Consider the following 20,207-nt stretch of genomic DNA (forward strand, 5'->3'; position numbering starts at 1 on the left):
GATACTCAATTGAAATATAGGCCACGATGATTTCTTCCTCCTGTGGAGGATCCCTAGCAATCCCTTGTCCAGTTGATGTGCAACTTATTGCATGAAGACTTTGTTGGTCACATATCGTGGCATAAAATGAGGGGACATCTCACAACTGAAGAACCTGATGTATGTACCCTATGGAGCTAGAAACCAACCCATGATATATTGAAGTGACTCTTTTACTTGATCTGTCATGCAAGGAGGATTGATCTCAAAAATCATGAAAAAGATGACTACAAAGAAGTGTTCAACTAGCTTGTCATATATGCCTCTGAAGCTCAACTCGAATAACACTCTGCAATGAAAGTAGCCTAGGAAATTCTCCTCAAGTTTCTAGTTCTAGTTCATTTCCAGGAATGTATACTGTGCACAGATTCATCTAAGAGAAATGCAGACATGTAGAATTATGGTGCCTGGTTTTCTCGTAAAGATGCTTTTACCTACCTAATCTGATGTTGTAACTCGAATGATAGGATTTCAGCCCAATTTAAAACCTTCCCACAGGTTACTACTATATTGAGCATGTATATCCAGTTCTCTTGGAACACCTCAACGTTCTTAATCCCATATAACCGAGAATACATAGCTATCAAGTACTGATAGACATCTCTGAGGATCCTTGTCGGATAAACTGCAGATGGGCGATGACGAAACTTGGTAGGTTCTCGACACCATGTTTTGATAACATCAATAGTGTCAAGGGTTTCCCATCTAGTGTAAAATTCATCATTTGCATATTCGATGGGCTTGAGCATCTTGTAATATGTTTGCATTTCTTCATCGTAATAGGTGGCAATCTGTCTGCCACTCTCACTACAAAGCACAAGGTGAGAATCATCGATATGCGTAATGATCCATTTTATTACTTCTATACGTGGCATGACAGGACTCTGCATGTGATCATGTTCATCCTATACTTCTTGATGTTGATGTATGCATGCAAATCTTCTAAGTCCCCAGGAAACCTCTCCTGCATGAATGTGTTATATATTTTTCTCCAAGTGACCTGTGTGCCTTTATCAATGAAGCATTGAGTATCTTCATATATGGGAACATTGGGCCTTCTAAATTCCATAGGTTCATCAATGCTTGCTTCTGAAATTTATTTGGAGATCACTTTGCAAGGAGACCTATCTCCAACAAATGACGACAAAGTGGTAAAACTTGTAGCACAAGCACTTGTTTGGGGTAACACACTCATAGTGATAATATTAGATTAAAACAACCTAACTATGCAACAACACTTACAAATCACATTCAAAGAGCCATCACAAATGATATATCATGAAAAATTATGAGCGAAAACATTAAATAACTTACGTGAAAGAGAAAATTCACATGAAAATTAGTAGGGTGCACTTTCAAAGCACGAAGGAGCCATTCAACACTTTGTAGTGCACTCATGCACTCAAGAAAGGAGAAAAAACAAAAAAAGGCACACTATCACAGCCTAAAGGGTTGAAGGGATGGGAGAATGGGCCTTCAAGTCTTCCCTATGTGCCCGTGCACTCAAGGAGACAAGGAGGGCACACTGTCGCACTCCGAAGGGACAAAAGTTGAGGTAAACAAGGCTTAAGGCCTTCACAATGCGCCCATGCGCTGAACGAAAAGGAGGGAACATTGTCTCATGCTAAAGGGCTGAAGGTAAATGCTTCATGCCTTTGTGATACAATCATGCACTCTAAGGAAAGAGGGTTCACTATATCACTCTGAAAGGTTGAAGGTAAATGCTTCATTCCTTTGTGATGTGCTTATGCACTCAGGAAGAAAACTTGGTCAACCATGGCATAGTTCTCAATGCTGATGGGGCTTTGAGCTCAAGAATTGCACTCTGCCTGCTGGAAGCTCAGGAAAAAGTTTGAATCAATAGGATTCAATGATAATATGAGGAAGAGAAAGAGTTGCAAGGCTTTATAGATGTTGTGGCATGCATGGTGGAAGATATAAGGTTTCAATAACGTGAAGAGTTTCTTGCATGCGATAGTGGATCAACACTTGTAAAATGAATATTCAACATAAACGCAAAAAAAAAAAAACTAAAAAACAAGAGATCGACAGTGAGAAAAGCAAGATTTGGTAGTGAAATGATGAAATGAAATAGAAGGATTTGACATGAAAACTTACTTGTAGCATTGGTTGATGAAGAGCTTCTTGATTTCCCAGTTGTGCAATCAACTCGGATGAAATGATTGTGAAAAGAATAATTAGCTAAGTTTATTTAAAGAAATTAACATGCAAAATTGATCCATTCATGAGTGGCATTTATCCTCGCATGGAAGGGTTAGTTAAGGAGTTAAGAAGGCTCCTATTTTCTAGGAGTGTGCCATCATGCAACAAGTTGGTTCATGCATGCAATTGGACAAGGCACATGTCTTCGACACAAAGGAGTGCACCCAGTTAGGCCGTACTTTCTCAACATGAAGGAGTGCACTCAATAAGGGATCACTCCTTTAGCTCGAAGGAGCGTGCTCAACTCAAGTGCATGTATTTGTCAACTTAAAGTGAAAATTTTCTTTTGTGAGATATTTTCTTGCTTTTTTTTTTCTTTTTCATTCTTTTTGAGTTTTTTTCGAGTGTGTGCATGAAAATAAGGCAAGTTTCTAAGCTAAGAAAGATGATGAGTTCACTTAACTGATTAATTGACTCAAGTAATTCTAATGGTTAAGTGATGACACTTAATAAACATTGACTTAGGAAGATACAACACTAGGAGAAAAAACTTAAATAAAAAAACAAACAATATGATGACTCAAGAGGGCTTGAAACGACAATTATCATAGGCTCCAAAATTGACATAGGATTTTTGTTTAGGGTCCTTGTCGCATCTACAACAAGACCATTAATACAAATTCAATGGTCCATCAAGCTACAAAAATGTTTTTATGTTTCTAGGATGTATGACCTTCATATAATAAAAGGAGAAGAAAAGTGATATCATATAATTCCATTTTATTTTAAACTAGGTGTATCGAAAATTTGGTAGGTTTTGTACTCATGTGACACAAGGTTGATTCCAACCACTACCACTATTCCCCTAGGTGGACCAAGTCACCACCAACACCTTACCCATGGGTAAGAAACTTGAGATTTGAATATGGGACCTCAAACTCACAACACTTTACATTTTCACGGGCTTGTGAGGTGACCTCTCTCTGGGGGTTAATATATTTCCAACTTCATTATCTTTGCATCTAATGTTTTCTATAGTATTCACATATAAATTTATATTTTTCTATAATGGATGTTATACGAAAAATAAATTTTCCAATAAAACTACCAACTATACATGCAATATGAAAACCTATTTTATTTGGGTATTCATTAAAATTTGTAGGCCCAACAATCTCATGAAGTTGTAGATCTAACAAGTATATGTCATCATGATACCATAACTACCATACCATTTATATTGATGGTTGAGGTTGAGCTCTCTCTCTCTCTATATATATATATGTGTGTGTGTGTGTGTGTGTGTGTGTGTGAGAGAGAGAGAGAGAGAAAGAGAGTGTGTGTTCTCCACTAAGTATATTTTTCATGTGAAATGGCCACACAATCCTAGCCATTTTGTGACTTTGTTAATACTTAGAATGGATTAAAAAGGAAAAACAATAATATTAAAGGATCAAACTAAGGAAAAAAGGGCTATGCTTATATTATGCTAAATGAAGATAAAATCAAACAACCATATATACCATAGGTTCAATGTAATCCATACAAGCATGGTGGAAGAAGCAAGCTTATCTAAAGAAAATCAAGCCTAACCCTTTTTCATTGGATGATAGCTACATTAAATTTTATTTTGAAGAACTAGTTGAGTTTTACATTGCCTTCATTGAATCCATCTTCTAGTAATGAAGTTCAACCCCAAGAGAATAATTTTATTTGATTTAAATTGACTCCTTTATCATGAAAAATGGTGCTTGAAAAAGGGAGGAATAACTCGATTTAGTTAAAATAAACAAGAATTCTAATCTAGCAAATTCAAAAGATAAACAAAATTAAAATGGTGGAGTATTGATAAAGTTAGAGCACCCATGACCTAGACATTTCACCTTAAATCAATGTGATGACGGAGCCTACTTCAAAAAGGACAAATGAGGATGATCCTAAGGAAAAGATTCAATGGAATCCCTCTATGTGACATGTGTTCCATTGGCTCATAATTGAGGGATGAGATAGATTGGATCTCAGTCTTCCTTTCAAAGAGCTCACCGATCGATATTTTAGGAGGAGGTGGCATGTGTAATTCACTTAATCTTTAGGCACTCATAATAATTTAAAATAGTTTTTGGCTTGTAGAGATTATGTATATGTTCCATGATAAATGTTGTATTCTTTGTGACCATGCACCAACTTGTCACATATTCAACCATAACCATAAACCATTAACATTTTTCTCTTATTTGTAGGTGATCACATTGAAGAAGGATAGATAAAAAAATAATGGCAATATCACCAACCAAATCAATTAAATCTGAACATTGTTCTTTCAACAAAAAAAACCTATAGGGACAAAGGTCACTAGACACAATCCACAATGCATACACAATAATGGAGAAACTGAATGAATTACCAAAAATAACTAAAACCAATTGGTGACTGAGAGTATCGAAAGTTGCATTGAAGAGATTGACCACTCCAAGAGCATACGAGACACAGTGCTAGAATTCTAGTAATGATAAATCCATAGAAGAATCATAACTATGTGTGGAGCTTGATGGCTCGTAATTCCCCTTGCATGATGATTGGAGTATAATTGTGGTGATTTCATATAAAAATATTGATACGAGTTGGGAGATATATGCCACCCTGTGGCATAATTAACATTGGCAGGGGGGCTTCTTGTCACATCCTCTCCCATTAATGCTTAGTGGGATGGTCAATCTATCACCCCCCACTTCTTGCATCACATCCCTCAACATATGGGTAGTAATATACATATCCTTAAAAACTATAAAACATTTGAAATAGTTTTTAACATCTCTCTCTCTCTCTCTCTCTCTCTCTCTCTCTCTCTATATATATATATATATATATATATATATATGCACTATAAAAAAACTGTAATGTTTATTTCATTTGTAAAAATGATTCAAAATTACATTTTGTATATACACACCTTGTGTTATTCCATATTGTTCTAGATGTGTCTTTTGTTTGCTTTGATAGTTTCATATTTTATAGAATTTTCTTACTAATAGACATATACATAGATATGTAAATATTACGTTAAAGGTTGTTTTCCCTCTATAGTTTATACTGTCTAGTAGACTAGTATCTTAGAAAGAAAACTATTAAAAGAAAATTGTTCAGCTGAAAATTAATGATCTTCTTCTTGGACATTTTGATCTATATAGGGTCTATGATAAAAAAATGTTAAGTGTTTCCTTCCCTTTGTTTCTCTATTTTACATAAGCCTTGGGCCATCTCCAAACCAATTTTTTATAGTTGATCGGCTAACCGGTTCCTCTCCTTGTATATGTGAGAACATGAGAAAACGTTAAAATAATCTTTGAGCCAAAAAAATTCTTCCAAAATGGAAGCAAACATTAAGTTCCCACATGCTTTTGTTTTGTTTAACTATTTAATTACTAAAATTGACTCCCAAAAAACTTGTAGATAGTCACAACCTTTGTATTTTTCATAAAGTAACATATTCTTGCAAGCCAAAAGTTCTGCCTGGTTATTTGATCCTGGGCCAAAGCCTAATTGTGCTTGGAAAAAGTGTAAATCATACAAATAGATAAAAAATCCTCCCCCACTCCTTTGTTTGTTGTCTCTGGAGACCCCATTAAAGAAGGCACATGGTCTTGAGTGATTAGGATTTTCTTCTACAATTTTTCTAGGTGTGGCTACCCCTTTGTCCTGAGGGAAGTGTGCTAAAATTGCTAGTGATTCAGATGCCACCCTCCTTGGAGAAAATTGTTTGTTTGGAATATGGCTCTAATAAATATTTTTTAACTATTAACTTATAAGACATATAATAAATCTTCTAAACAAAACAAAATATTCAAATTTTAGTATTCTACCTTATCTTAAAGGACTTACCAAATACGATATTAAATATCAAACTAAAAATTACCATTAATGAAGATGTTTTTTTTGTAAGATCAGGGTTGTTATATTAATTTTTAAAACACAAAATTAAATAAAAAATGGTCTCTATTGGCCTGTCGTTGGGGAAACTAGACTAGTAGCATAAATTTAGGAGTTTCAAGTTTCCCCTACTATTTCTAACTTGCTAATTAGAAAACATAAACCATAAGCATATGCTGACAGGGAAAATCATATCATAAGAAAAAATATGAAAACGAGTAAGGGCTTTGATCATACAACTAAGGATCAACACTAGTATCCGATGTTAGTGGTTTGGCACCAATGATATGCTTGAACATCAGATTGATTTTTCCATTGACAATGTCTATTTTCTCCATGAGTTCAACCATACAAATAAAATATTTTACTAAGTCTTTGTTTTGTGAGTACCCTACCCTTAATAGTTTTGGCATGACAATAAATATTAATTGTTTGCATGTATGTTGTTGTGATGGCTTTGGTTGAATTGTCAACTTCAGAGATCTAGTCTTTGGTATCCCTATCCACATGAGAATCATGTATGAATCTATGAGCTTGCCTAACTTGGTATTCAATATCTGCAATAAGTCTCTAGATTTCTTTGGGGATAATGAATTTGTAATGCTCCATAGCAACCCTGACAGAGGTTTCGACATGGGTGTTGTTCAGGGAGGGAGAGTTGAACATAGGAGAAAAATGCAATCTAGCCGTACCATGATAACCATATCCTGAGGTAGTAATAAGATGGCGACAAACCAAGATTGAAGCACGAACTAAAACCTAGAAAGTAGAGTAGGGATAGAAAAAGTTGTTTAGAGGATGACACCCAAGAGAGGAAGGTAAATAATTAGGGGGAGTTGCAAATTAACATGAAAGTTTTGTAGACTAGGAGGGAGACAAGGTTAGTTTATACAGAAACTAGCAAGTAAAATACCTCTAGAAAAACAAGACCAAAAAAGGGGATTGAAACATAGAATCCAAAATACTAAGCTAGAGTAAGTAGCAATAGTATAAAATGATGTCAGCCTTAAAATGAGTTTCCATGAAAAAGAAACAAAATGACAAACCTAAGTAATGAAGGGTTGTGCATAGAAGAAGCCTGGATGACCATTGAAAACCTCAAACCACTGAGGTATATAATGAGCATTAATGTCAAATATTGTGTATTTCTTGACAACCTAATTTGATATCCCGAAATTTTTCTAGTTGGGGAGTGGTCGCCATGGTTTAAGAGAAGATGTATCTATCATTTTTTAGCTATTAGAAGCACTACAAAATTCCTCCCACTTCATAACATTATAACACCATCATTTCCCTTGCAGAGCCATAATTGTCTCCCTGATCCAATGAATGAGTTTACCTATGAGCCGATGTATCATCTCGAGCAATCACACACTTGCATATAGTGTTGTGAACAAAATTATTTAGCTTAGAAGGGATTTTTGGTTTCGGGGTGGCCATGCAAGCTGCCAAGTGGGGGTAACTTGGCACCCATATTTGATTATTATATTTTTCATGGCTATCATATCAATGTGTGTATTAGCACCCTACGTGGGGGTCCATTAATGAAGATGTCGTTTGAGTTATCAAATTGTATATTAAATATCAATCTCAAAATATCATTGATGACGATGTGAAATTAGATATTAAATATCAAACTCAAAATATTATTGACGGTGATGACGATGGTTGTGGTGGTGGTTATGCTTAATGGGACCAAGGTTGATTTATTATATCTTAATAAAGGTAAGGAATTACTCGATTTAGTTTATAATTGTATTTATGACTTTGAAAAGCTTTAAGAAAAACACTCCTAAATGAATGTAATTTTGATGAGTTAAAATATTAGGATTTTCAATATTGTAACAAATATTTTCAATTTGTGAATCAATGTGGGTGTATTGAAAACATTTTAAGAGAAAATACTTTTTTTTTTTTGGTAGGTAAGAACCCACAAGGGATTTGAACTAGTGAATTATCGCAAGGAGTGCCTTAACAGTGCACCCATTCACCATCAATCCAAAGCCCTGTGGGCAAAGAGAAAATACTTTTCATTTTCAACTCTTTTAATTAAAAAAAATATGACAATTTTTGTCATCTCACAACATTTTAGGAAATACCTATAACAATATAACTAATTTAAATATTAACATATAACAAAATCAAATCAAATCAAATAAAAAAAAAAATATTTTTTTATCCTTTATACATAAACTTATTTATAAATTAATGCAAAAATATTATTAATTACGATAAACCTCAAGACATACACTTTACAATTTTACTATGTTGAAACATCAAAGACGACATAAATCACAATTTTTTCTGAAGCCTCAATATCACTCACATACACACAAACATATATGAGGACCACCATATTGATGACGTCTAGGGTTTTTATGTGTTCTAGACTTTCCTTTTCCACCACAATGAAACAAGGTTTCATTGGCCTCTCTGTGGATGAGCCATGGAGCAATTACAAACATTACGGTTTCTTCCTTTTCGTGGATAGTCATTTTCTTCAGTCCTAACCTACAGTGATCAACACTGCCATTTTTGGATATGCCCTTTTATTCACTAATGAAGCAAGAATATAGGGGTCAAGAGCGTATCGATGGGTTTTTCTTCCAAGGATATCATCTGTCTCCTCCCTCTCCTCTGCCATGGAATCATACTTTGTTTTTGTTAGCTAGGCATGATGGATGTGCTCAATAGGGGGAAGTATCTTGAACTCTACCCCCTCACCTTCATTTTTAAATGTTTGTTATGCATTACGATAGGTGGAGAAGGGGGTGGCCGTGGTTCCTATCCTCACTCTGATGTAAATATTACACATATATCCCTCTCTTCCATGGTATGGGAATATTACCTCTTATAAAAAGAGGAACCAAAACAAAATTTCCTAAATTTTTGTTAGAAATAAAAATGGGAAAAATTGAATTTTTTGGACGAAAAGTTCAGAAATTGTTTTTTCTCTGAAGCTATCTATTGAAGATAAATGGGGCATGTTTGCAAAATATTTATGCTTTCAATATGAAGGGAAAGTTCTCCAAGATCCTTCTCATCTCAAAGACTATTATATCATAAAATACTACCATAATCTTGACCTCAAGGCTACACGGGGGGGTTGAAGGTGCTAGGAGTTCAACACAAACTTTTATTTCTTTCAAGGAAGTGGTCCAAGGGAAGCCTTTAGCCACAAAAAAACTGAACCAAAATATTCTAGGTCCCTACATAGTAGATGAAATGGATCAAGTACATACTGTGGAAGTTAATCTTTCTGAGGTATCTTCCCTCTTTTCTGTTCTCCATTCTAAAGTTATTATATGCATATTTAATGGTTTCTCTCTAAACCCTGAAGCTTTATTCTAGTGGTTTTTCTCCTTTTGGACACAAATCTATGAAATTTATTTGTTCTCCAAAGGATTCTTCATAGTCCAATTTGAAACTCAAAAATGATCCAGACTTTGTTCTAAATGAAGGACCTTGGTTCTGGGGAAGATATGAGGTATTTATCACTCCATAGTTCTCAAATTTTGATGCCACCTACATGGTGGTATCAACTATGTTGGTTTGGGTTTGATTTCCAAACCTCCCCCTCTCATTTTGGCATCATAAAATCCTTGAGGATATTGGAAATACTCTGGGGAAAATTTAACAAAATGGACATGAAAAGAATAGATCATAAAGGCCTCTTCACATTTGCCAAAATATGTGTGGAGATAAGCCTTAACAAAGGTCTACCAGATCACATAATATTGAAACACACAAGTTTTTAGTGGTCTCAAGTTTTAGATTATGAAAATGTGGCATTTCAATGCCTAGTTTGTTTTCAATCACGATACTACAGAACACATGTACAAAATCGAAGAAGAATTCAAAAAAGAAAAAGAGGAAATCCAATAGGCCAAAAGGTTGGCAATTTTTCAGATCACCATGTTTCAAAAGATGAGGAAGAATATATAAAGGAGAGCCATCTTGTTCATTTATATGTAGATGCTCTTGGCTAAATCTAGAATCAAAATGGATGGGGAAGTTTCATCACAATCAAGAATCGCCACCCTTTCTAAGAAGGGTATTGAATCTGAAGGCATTTAGGCACCAAAAGGAAATGGGGGCACAAAAAGTTTCAGAGAGATTAGATTCAAAAAAATAAATTTCCCATATGGAAGTAGGCCAAGAAATGGATTTTGTTCCTTTTGAACCAAATTAAAATGATTAGCTAAAAGTGCAAAAAAAGAAAAGACAAACTTAAAATCTCAAACTTAATTTCTATCTTCTTTTGTTGTTTGTATCTCATAGTTATTAGTTTTTCTTGATAGCTCAATGTAGAAAGATGTTTTCTTTTGGAATTATTACAACATATGTAAAATGAAATTTTATTTTTCCTATGATGAATACAATTACGCATAATTTTCTATGGATATGTGTGTGTGTGTGTGGGGGGGGGGGGGGGGGGGGGGGGGGGGGGGGGGGGGGGGGGCCGGCGGCCGATCACCCAGGAATATATATATATATATATATATATATATATATATATATATATATATATATATAGATATTAGGGGGGATCACCCAAGAAATAAAGTTATTCTTTGTCTTAGCTCGAAGGCAAGAGAGAGGTTGTTGGTACTAGGCCAACCCTCTGTATAGACTTAATTAAGTGTGCAACAAGTTACTATATTCCAAAGTGTAAACATGTCAACATATGAGGTTTGAACCTAGGTGGGGAGGATAACAACTATTCCGCCCAAACAACTAGAGTAAATTCAATTTATTATTGTGTACACACACACATATAGAGATCTTAATGGTAAAGGACATGTGTTCCCTCTTAAGATATTTTATCTCCTACAAACAAGAGGTATTATGCACCAATTTGGTGTCTATCTTGGCCACGAACATATATATATATATATATATATATATATATATATATATATATATATATATATATATATATAGATATATATATATATATATATATATATATATATATATATATATATATATATATAGTTTGAATCTAGGTTGTACTATCAGTTGGAGGAATTTTCCTATAAAGGAAACTCATCCATGCAGAAGGAATTAACTCCTTCACAATTGCGCAGTTATTTTAGAGGTCAGTGTTGTGTGTGAGGTGAGAATCACACAGGTTGTAGCTGGAGGACCCAGGAGAAACTGCACAAGGAAATAGGAGGCTTGGAGGACTGAAGGAAGGCATATGTGTTGTCTATTCTGTCTATGAGCAACAATGAGGGATTGTACTGAGAGCTGGATAGTTTGAGAGCTAAATCTTTGTGTAATCCTGAGTTATTTCCACTTGTATGATAATACAGATGGCGGGGCTTTTAGCTGAGGCTTTCCCCAGAGTATTCTTCTGTGTTTCATGTGTATGATTTATTCTTCTCTGTTATATGTGTTCTGATTGATCTTGCTCAAATTGATTAAGCTTCCACAAAGTTTGATAGTAGAAGTAGATCAAGTATTTTGCTTTAGTATATTGCATTATCAGGTGATCTACAGTGAGAATTTCTACATGGTATCAGAGCGAGGTTTTGTAGAAAAATTTCTACATTGTATCAGAGCAATGATAAGTCTTGCTCTCCTTAGTCTTCCTAAGAGCTGGCATAGCTAACAGGACTCAGTGAATGGAAGAGAGAAACTACCAGATTGGGAATGACTGTGGTTGGGTCTGATGCAAGAGGAGATCAGGAGGAGCACCAGAGATGGTTCTTCATCCAAGGAGGATGAAGAAAATTTAGCCTTAGCGAGTAAGGAAAGGAAAGGGAAGGAGAAGGATTCTCATCCAAAATTGAGTTCTTCTTATGGTAGGAAGAAGATTGACAAATCTAAAGTGAGATGTTTTAATTGTCATGAGGTGGGCCATTATGCAACTAATTGTCCATCGAATAAGTCCAAGAAGGGATCCTCGAAAGGATCGGAAGGTGAGGCATTATCCTCTCAGTTTGAAATGGACTTTACCCTCTTTGCATGCATGGTGTCATCGATGATGGGTTGTGGTTGGTTTCTTGACAATGGAGCCTCATTCCACATGACTGACGATAAGAGTTTATTCAGTACCTTGGAGGAGAAAGACCTCAAGATACTCATAGAGAGGAGATCTAGTGGAGGCATCCACTCATGCAGAGACCTCTAGTAGGGGGAAATTTCGAGCCAAGTGGGCAGAGGGATCACATGCAACCATACCTCCAGGTGTGAGGTGGGATGATGTGAAGTAATAGTCCCAAGAAGGCTGAAATAGGGGCAAGATCCTTGAGGTACCCAACCTCTTTGATTAGACCTTGCTACGGGAGCCCTAATGAGGAGTAGCAAGACTGGCTGAGTGGATAGAAATGGATGCAGATGCAGCGCCAGAGAGAGCTCCAGTGCAAGAGTCCCAAGACAGCGTAGAGATAGTAGGCTATAGCAATGCGAGAGGCACGGGAGTGTTGCACCAGTGCAGGATGGCACAAAGAGGTGTGCAACGGTGCGAGATGCAGGGAGTTGTTGTAGCAGAGCAAAGGTCAGAGAGGGAGCACTTGTCAGCAGCAGAAGGAGCTTCAACATTAGAGGGTGTTTCTAGCCCAATAGGGAAGTCAGTTGGGAGATCAATTACTTACTTCTCAGTAACTGAGTTGCAGTGCAACAATGGGAAGCACGATGCAACATGATGAGAGGAGGTGCAGTGCGGATGTAGTGCTGGGAGAAAGGACCAACAGCAACACAGATGCAGCAGGAGGAATCAGTGTGATTGATGCAGTTAGAGATCAAAGTGATAGAGGCCAGAGCAGTCAGATTGAAGACCATAGAGGTGCAGAGTTTTCAGTCAACAAAGGTAATAGCAGTCGGAGACTTTGATGACAGAGGCATCATTCTGATTCAAGTTGGATATTTTTTGTTTCTGGAGTTGTTGGAGCAACAACACTTGAGAGAAGTGTTGTATGCAAAACATTCCAAAGGTTCAGGATCGGCTTCGAGTTGAATGCCTTTCTTGTTGAGAGGGAGTGTTGAAAATAGCAAAAAGAAATGCTAAAAATAACATTTCAGGATATACTCCAACTCTGTTGGAAATAGAAAAAAATAGAAATGCTAAAAATAACATTGCTATAAATAGCATTTCGGGATATATTCCAATTTTAATTTGTCCTTGAATTAAAATTGAGAACTAAAATTCGAATTTAGTCTCACTAGCTGTTTGAAAAATAATTAATTAATTCATCTTGAGTTAATTAGTTGGAGAAATTCAAACATGAAGTCTTTGTGAAGACATGCAACAGTTATCCCTTTGATTAAGGAAGTCATCCCTTAATTAAGGAGATAAGGATGAGTTGTATTTGAGTTGTAATTAGTTAGCTTAGTTAACTGAGTTAAGTCTAGTTAAATTAGTTCCAAACAGTTGGAGGAACAAATTGTGAGTTCAGTCAGTTAATGCATGCATGCAACTAGTGTACTCCAGATAATTGAATATTTTCTCATAAATAACCAATGCATGTTAGTTCAGAGAAAGACCCAGTTGAGATTAAAGATAGGGACACTGTACTATCAGTTGGAGGAATTTTCCTATAAAGGAAACTCATCCATGCAGAAGGAATTAACTCCTTCAGGATTGCGCAGTTATTTCAGAGGTCAGTGTTGTCTGTGAGGTGAGAATCACATAGGTTGCAGCTAGAGGACCCAGGAGAAACAGCACAAGGAAATAGGAGGCTTGGAGGACTAAAAGAAGGCATATGTGTTGTCTATTCTATCTATGAGCAGCAGTGAGGGATTATACTGAGAGTTGGATAGCTTGAAAGCTAAAGCTTTGTGTAATCCTAAGATATTTCCACTTGTATGATAATACAGATAGTGGGGTTTTTAGTTGAGGCTTTCCCTAGAGTATTCTTCTATGTTTCATGTGTATGATTTCTTCTTCTCTGTTATATCTGTTCCGATTGATCTTGCTCAAATTGATTAAGCTTTCACAAAGTTTGATAGTAGAAGTAGATCAAGTATTTTTCTTTAGTATATTGCATTATCAGGTGATCTACAGTGAGAATTTCTACAATTGGGCAAGATGAGCTCCTCTGCAGCATGACCATAAAGAAGAAATGATTGTGGACAACTAAACAGTGACAATGTTGACTACTCTTAACCTTCTTCCCTTACCTGAACACCATCAACAATGGATTGGTCACAGACACTTATACAATAGATCTTCCCATCATATGATATCTTATAATGAATTCCAATACTTGACTCCCAACTTACCATGGAAATACTCTTGATTAATTACAATGTTGAGCTATAGAATATTCAAAGTTGAAAACATTTTCTTTAATGACCTTACTCATACCCATGAACTACCCCTTGTTAAAAAAATTTCCATGGTTTCCTAGAACTCATTTAGACTGTCCCAATAAGACTTTTGAACACTTACAAATCTAGTGTAGACCATTTTTGAATTGCCAACACATTTCCAACAACTCCATGCTATTTGCATTAAGGGCCATAAACAATGATAAAAATTGATAACAACACATCGTTCCCTTTTTATCTCACCCTTTTCCTTGTTGCACATAACCTGCCAACTAAATCATTGATCAAGATTTCCAGAATATTCTCACTTGTCATATGGTTGTTAATCTCAATTTTTCAAGGTTGAAATTCTCTCATTTTCCAGGATAACATTTGTTAGCATTGTCCTAAACAATGAAAACTAATACACAACATCAAAACAAGTTTTGGTAACAAAGATTTAATGGAGTAGTTCCATTCTAGTTCCTGATTGTCTCAATAAATCTACCTACCATTCTCATTCCTAATTTCGTCAGTAAATCTCCCACTTTGAAAATTTAAGCAAAATGCATTCTTTAATACAATTTTACTTGTGCAATTATGGTTCCTTATTATTTCAATAAATTCCCTACTTTGAAATAAAAGAAAAATGCATTTCTTCATGGAAGGAAAAATTGCAAGTTATCATATAAAAGTTAAATTATGATTTTTTTGTTATTTAAAATGCATTGTTGTTATTGTTGTTATTGTTTAATTTATACACCATAAATTTAAGATATTTAAAAAAATTCAAACATTGGATCTTACATATTAATACATAACTTAAATAATTTTTTATTAGAAAAAGGAATAAAAGTATTTAATAATTAAATAAATTATAATTATAATTAAATTCATAACAAATTTGATAAGTGTTTTTGAAATTTATCATTCAATAAATCATATTTTTGATTAATTTAGTTTTTTTATTATTTTGAATATTAAGAACTTTTAGCAATTTTGTAAATTAATAATATTTATTTTTGAAATGTATCATTCAATAAAATAGATTTTTAGTTAATAGGTAATTTCGATTATGTGAAGATTTAGATATGAATTTCGAATATTTTCTTTAATTGGTTTTAGTGGACGTTCATGTCATTATCACATATGGTAATTAATTTGTTATTTAATTATTAATTATTTTGATTAAAAAATATATAATTTTATTTTAAAGATTTATTTTTTTTAATTTTATTGAATTTCGGCCTACAATTGGCTCATCGGAAGGAGTCTTATTGGTCAACTGCATAGTCTACTACTACTTTTGGGAATGTGGTAGAAGCATTTCCATTATGGGGCATAATTATTATGGCATGTACCACATCCGTCCGAGCAAAGGGCCATTCGTTAAGCTCTTCTTATTAGTTTGTCCTTTACAAATCAAAAATTCGGTTGAAGTTCCAAATTTATGTGATTGGACAGAAATATATAGATTTTTAGGGATTTAATCAGGCTTTGTATTTTTATGTTTAAGCATTTCAATGATATGAACATTTAGGAATTTGAGCACTCTTTATGTATTTGGTTAAAATATTTTAATGGTGTATAATTTTTTTCTTTATCGATTTGGAAATACAAATAGTTTATTAAGAATTAGCAGGGTTTATCCTAAGTCTATCAAAGTTATAGATAAAATTATTTTATAATAATGTAATTTATTTTTTTCCCATTTTGAACTCAAAGAATTGTATTTGAAAAATTTGACCTCTATGCATCCAAAGCACAAATAAATTGAAAGAGAAAATATTGTGGACAAATTCACTCAAAAAATAATTCTTATATTACATACAAAGCCAAATTACAAGGCACATAAATACTGCTCATGAGATCCAATAGATTCCAATCAAGGAAAATATTGTTGAGAAAATCTCCAATAACCAACCAACCTAATCTATCAATTTACTAATGTAAGCATTATTTCCAAGTCCCCCTTTAATACTTACATTACATCATTACAAATATTAATACAAAAATAAAAAATTACAATTCACATGTCACATTTGTTTGACTTGTCTTCTTCGGAACTTATCCCAACTCTGAAGTCTCCCAGACAATGCTCTTTTCACCACCACAATCTTTGAGCTTCCTATTCAAGTCATTTAATACATAATCGCCTCTAGCCATCTTTGATGAAATTTGTATAATTGACGCTCCTCGATCTCTCAAAGGAAAATCTCGATACGGGACTGTATCCAACAGTCAATTATGAAACTGACCTTTCTACACACATGCATCTCATAACATAACCAATAAATGATGCTCTTGAAGCCCAAAAAACAACAAGACTCATCAGTGTATAACAGACTCACACAATCAAATTAGCAATATGTTCTCTCGACATTGAAGAATGTCGAGAACAACTAATTTAATTGTATTCCTCTGTTCATCAATTAGTTTTGTACTTTTATAAATAGAATGAAAAACTACACAAATCTCACAATAACAAAATCAATAACCATCCTTTTACATGAAACTATCTGTTGTCCTCCAAGCAGAAATAAGTCTACTCATCCTCTGACATTCTGATATGGATCTAGCCATTTTCGTCTAGAATTTAACAAAAGAAAAGAAACACTACAAAAGATTCTTTAGAATCTGATTGAAAGGCCACACTTTGGCACACATGCTATATGTTGAATTCACTAGACTAGGCACTCCCAATCTCCTCACACCATTACAAATAACGACTATTATGAACGACAACCCTAGATAAGAATAACGATCACAAAAGGTACTTTGTTGCTCAGAAAACCTGATAATGAGGCCCAGAGATGTCGAGTAACATTTTTGGTTTAACGTGGGCCTAAACAAAGTGTTGAAAAAACTCTCACAAAAAGTGGATTATGTGAGAGTTGAACTGGTCCTATCCAATCTATGACATGACCATAGGATACCAACTTTGAATGACTAGGAACAAATTTTGTTGTCATATTCGTTCTTGCAAACCCAATTGAACATATAATATCCAAAACTAACTTTGTGTGTGTTAGGGTCCAACCCCAACCCCTTTATTTATGTTACACAAGGAAAATTTTAAGGATGGAAATCTATCTTAAAGTTTAGAAACCTTGGCGAATGTTACTCGTCCCTAACATGCAAACTATAAAATGTTTAGCGATATGTTTGTAAAAATATTCGAATTTCTAATGATTTTATATAGTCTCTATAAAACATTGGTGATTTTTCAGGTAAAATAATTTTATGATATAAAATTTGGGTGAATCATTTTTAGGAAAAATGGAAAATAGCGAATCTTTTTTTTTTGAAAAAACATAGAAAATTAGCCCATCTCCGAATATTAGCCCCTAAAATTTTCCATGTTTATGTAATATCCCAATGGGTCGAGTCATAGTCATAGTTAGTTAGAGAGTAAATAAAGTCCGCATTAGACAAAAGGGACCACAGTTAGTTGTAAACGGGCCATAGTTAATAAATAAAGTGGTTAACCCGTGTTATGCAAGGGACCATTAGTAGTTAGGGTTTTGGATGTCATTTAGCTATACATAGTCTTAGTTAGTAAAGGAAAGATCATGGAGTCTTATTATGATCAAGCTCTTCTCTGTTGGAGGTTGACCCCTTGAAAAGGCAAGTGAACAAAGTGGTTAACCCATGTTATGCAAGGGACCATTAGTAGTTAGGGTTTTGGATGTCATTTAGCTATACATAGTCTTAGTTAGTAAAGGAAAGATCATGGAGTCTTATTATGATCAAGCTCTTCTCTGTTGGAGGTTGACCCCTTGAAAAGGCAAGTGAACATTAAATCTATTTCTGAATAACATAATACTTGCTATTTTTCTCATTTTATTCTATGTTCTGGGCTATATTTTTCTCATTTTATTCTATGTTTTTGGGGTGAATTGTATCTCTAAAGTTGTTATATTATTTAGAGTTATTAAAAAATATTCAAATTTTTAAATAAATTAGAAAAAATAATGAGAATATGTCATTGTTAGAAAAAAGAAAGTATATATATATTCAAGTTAACATATATACTATCAAATTTTTTCCGAATTTAAAATTTTTCATTCTAATTTTTATAGTATTGATTTTTTTTTGGAACTTGAACTTGGTAACTATGATCCAATGTTCAAGATGCATTTATGCTTCTAAATATGGAAAGAATTATATATATGTAAAAGTTAAAAAATAAATAAATAAATTACTTTTAAGTATCTTCTAAATTTCTTTTTCCAAAAGCTCATCTTTACACGGACATTAATTTGACACGAACAATAATTAATCAAAATATAAATAAAACAATAGTATTTTGGAACAAGAAAATGAATTTTCATGTTAAAGTCCTAATTTTTTTTGTTAACTATTATTAACTATTGACTTATTAACTATTAACTGACGACTATTAAGCTGACCAACTATTGTTCAATCATCTAACATTAAATCTAAAGATATAAACTTGTGCAACTTAACACTTGAAAAAATCTTTCTTAAAAAATCAAATGTAATAATATTATTTATTTTTAAAATAACCCAATAATCATATATATAATAAAAAAACAAAACCAATTACTGTAAACTTCAACACGTGCACTATCCATCTATTATCTATTGTTAAAATGAATATATGATAAGTCTCATTCATTTATAATTAAAAATTTATATATTTTCTAATCCCATTTTTGAAGATATGTCGACATATATATTTTTCCAATATAATATTATAAATATCAGATTCCAGGATAATAATAAATTTCTTTGTGATATAACGCAAAGCATGATATAAATATGTTTTCACTATATTATTATAATATAGTCTATTTCTTAAATAATAATAAACTACGCTATCAACTTACATTAACTATAATTAAGTGTAATGAACGCTACAACACGCACTTAGCAATTAACGTGGAACCACACCACTATTTTAGAGTGTTAAGTTATGTCGACATATGTTTACATGTATATGTTTTTCAATATTATAATCTCTTTTTTCTAATGTTCTAAGCACCCACATTTTGAAAATTTAAGTTCATACACAACTATATAATTAAATTGAATAGAATGTCACTCAAAACATTTATCACATTCAAATAATTTTTATATGGGGTAAAAAACAATATTAACTCAAGTATTTAATATTCAAATCATTATATATATATATATATATATATATATATATATATATATATATATATAATTTAAAAATTTTAATTTTTTAGTTTTTTAAAATTAAATTTTTATTTAAATTTATTTTTAAATATTTTGGAGTGTAGAGTTAATTATAAAGTACATTATTAAAATGTTTTTTTAGGAAGTTGTTCATTCAAACCTAGATTATATATTTAGAAATTAGAGTGGTAAATAACTTAATTAACTCATTGTCATGCATATATAAACATGACCAATTACTAATTTTACCAAATATGAAAAAGAAATTAAACTAAAATAAAATAAAATTTTACTCTTAAATTTCATATATTAATTGCCTAATTCAATTATAAAATGCAATTTCATGATTCATGCCTTAACTTCCTTTCTATTTCTTTGAATTTTCATATTAATTGCCTAATTCAATTATAAAATGCAATTTCATGATTTATGCCTTAACTTCCATTCTATTTCTTTGAATTTTCATTTGATCAATTTTTTTTTTTCAAAAGTTTGATCTTGTATCACTTTTTTTTTAATATTGTATTCTTTTGTACTTATCTAACTATTCAATATTTTTTTTTGGTTTTTATACAATATTAATTTGACCATATTCCATAATTTATCTTTATCTTATTCTCTACAAACACCATATATATTTTCTATCTTCAACT

The sequence above is a fragment of the Pinus tabuliformis genome, chromosome Q, assembly GCF_031772625.1.
Source record: "Pinus tabuliformis cultivar Carrire ecotype Pingquan chromosome Q, CPIR1, whole genome shotgun sequence".
NCBI classification, from domain to species: Eukaryota; Viridiplantae; Streptophyta; class Pinopsida; order Pinales; family Pinaceae; genus Pinus; species Pinus tabuliformis.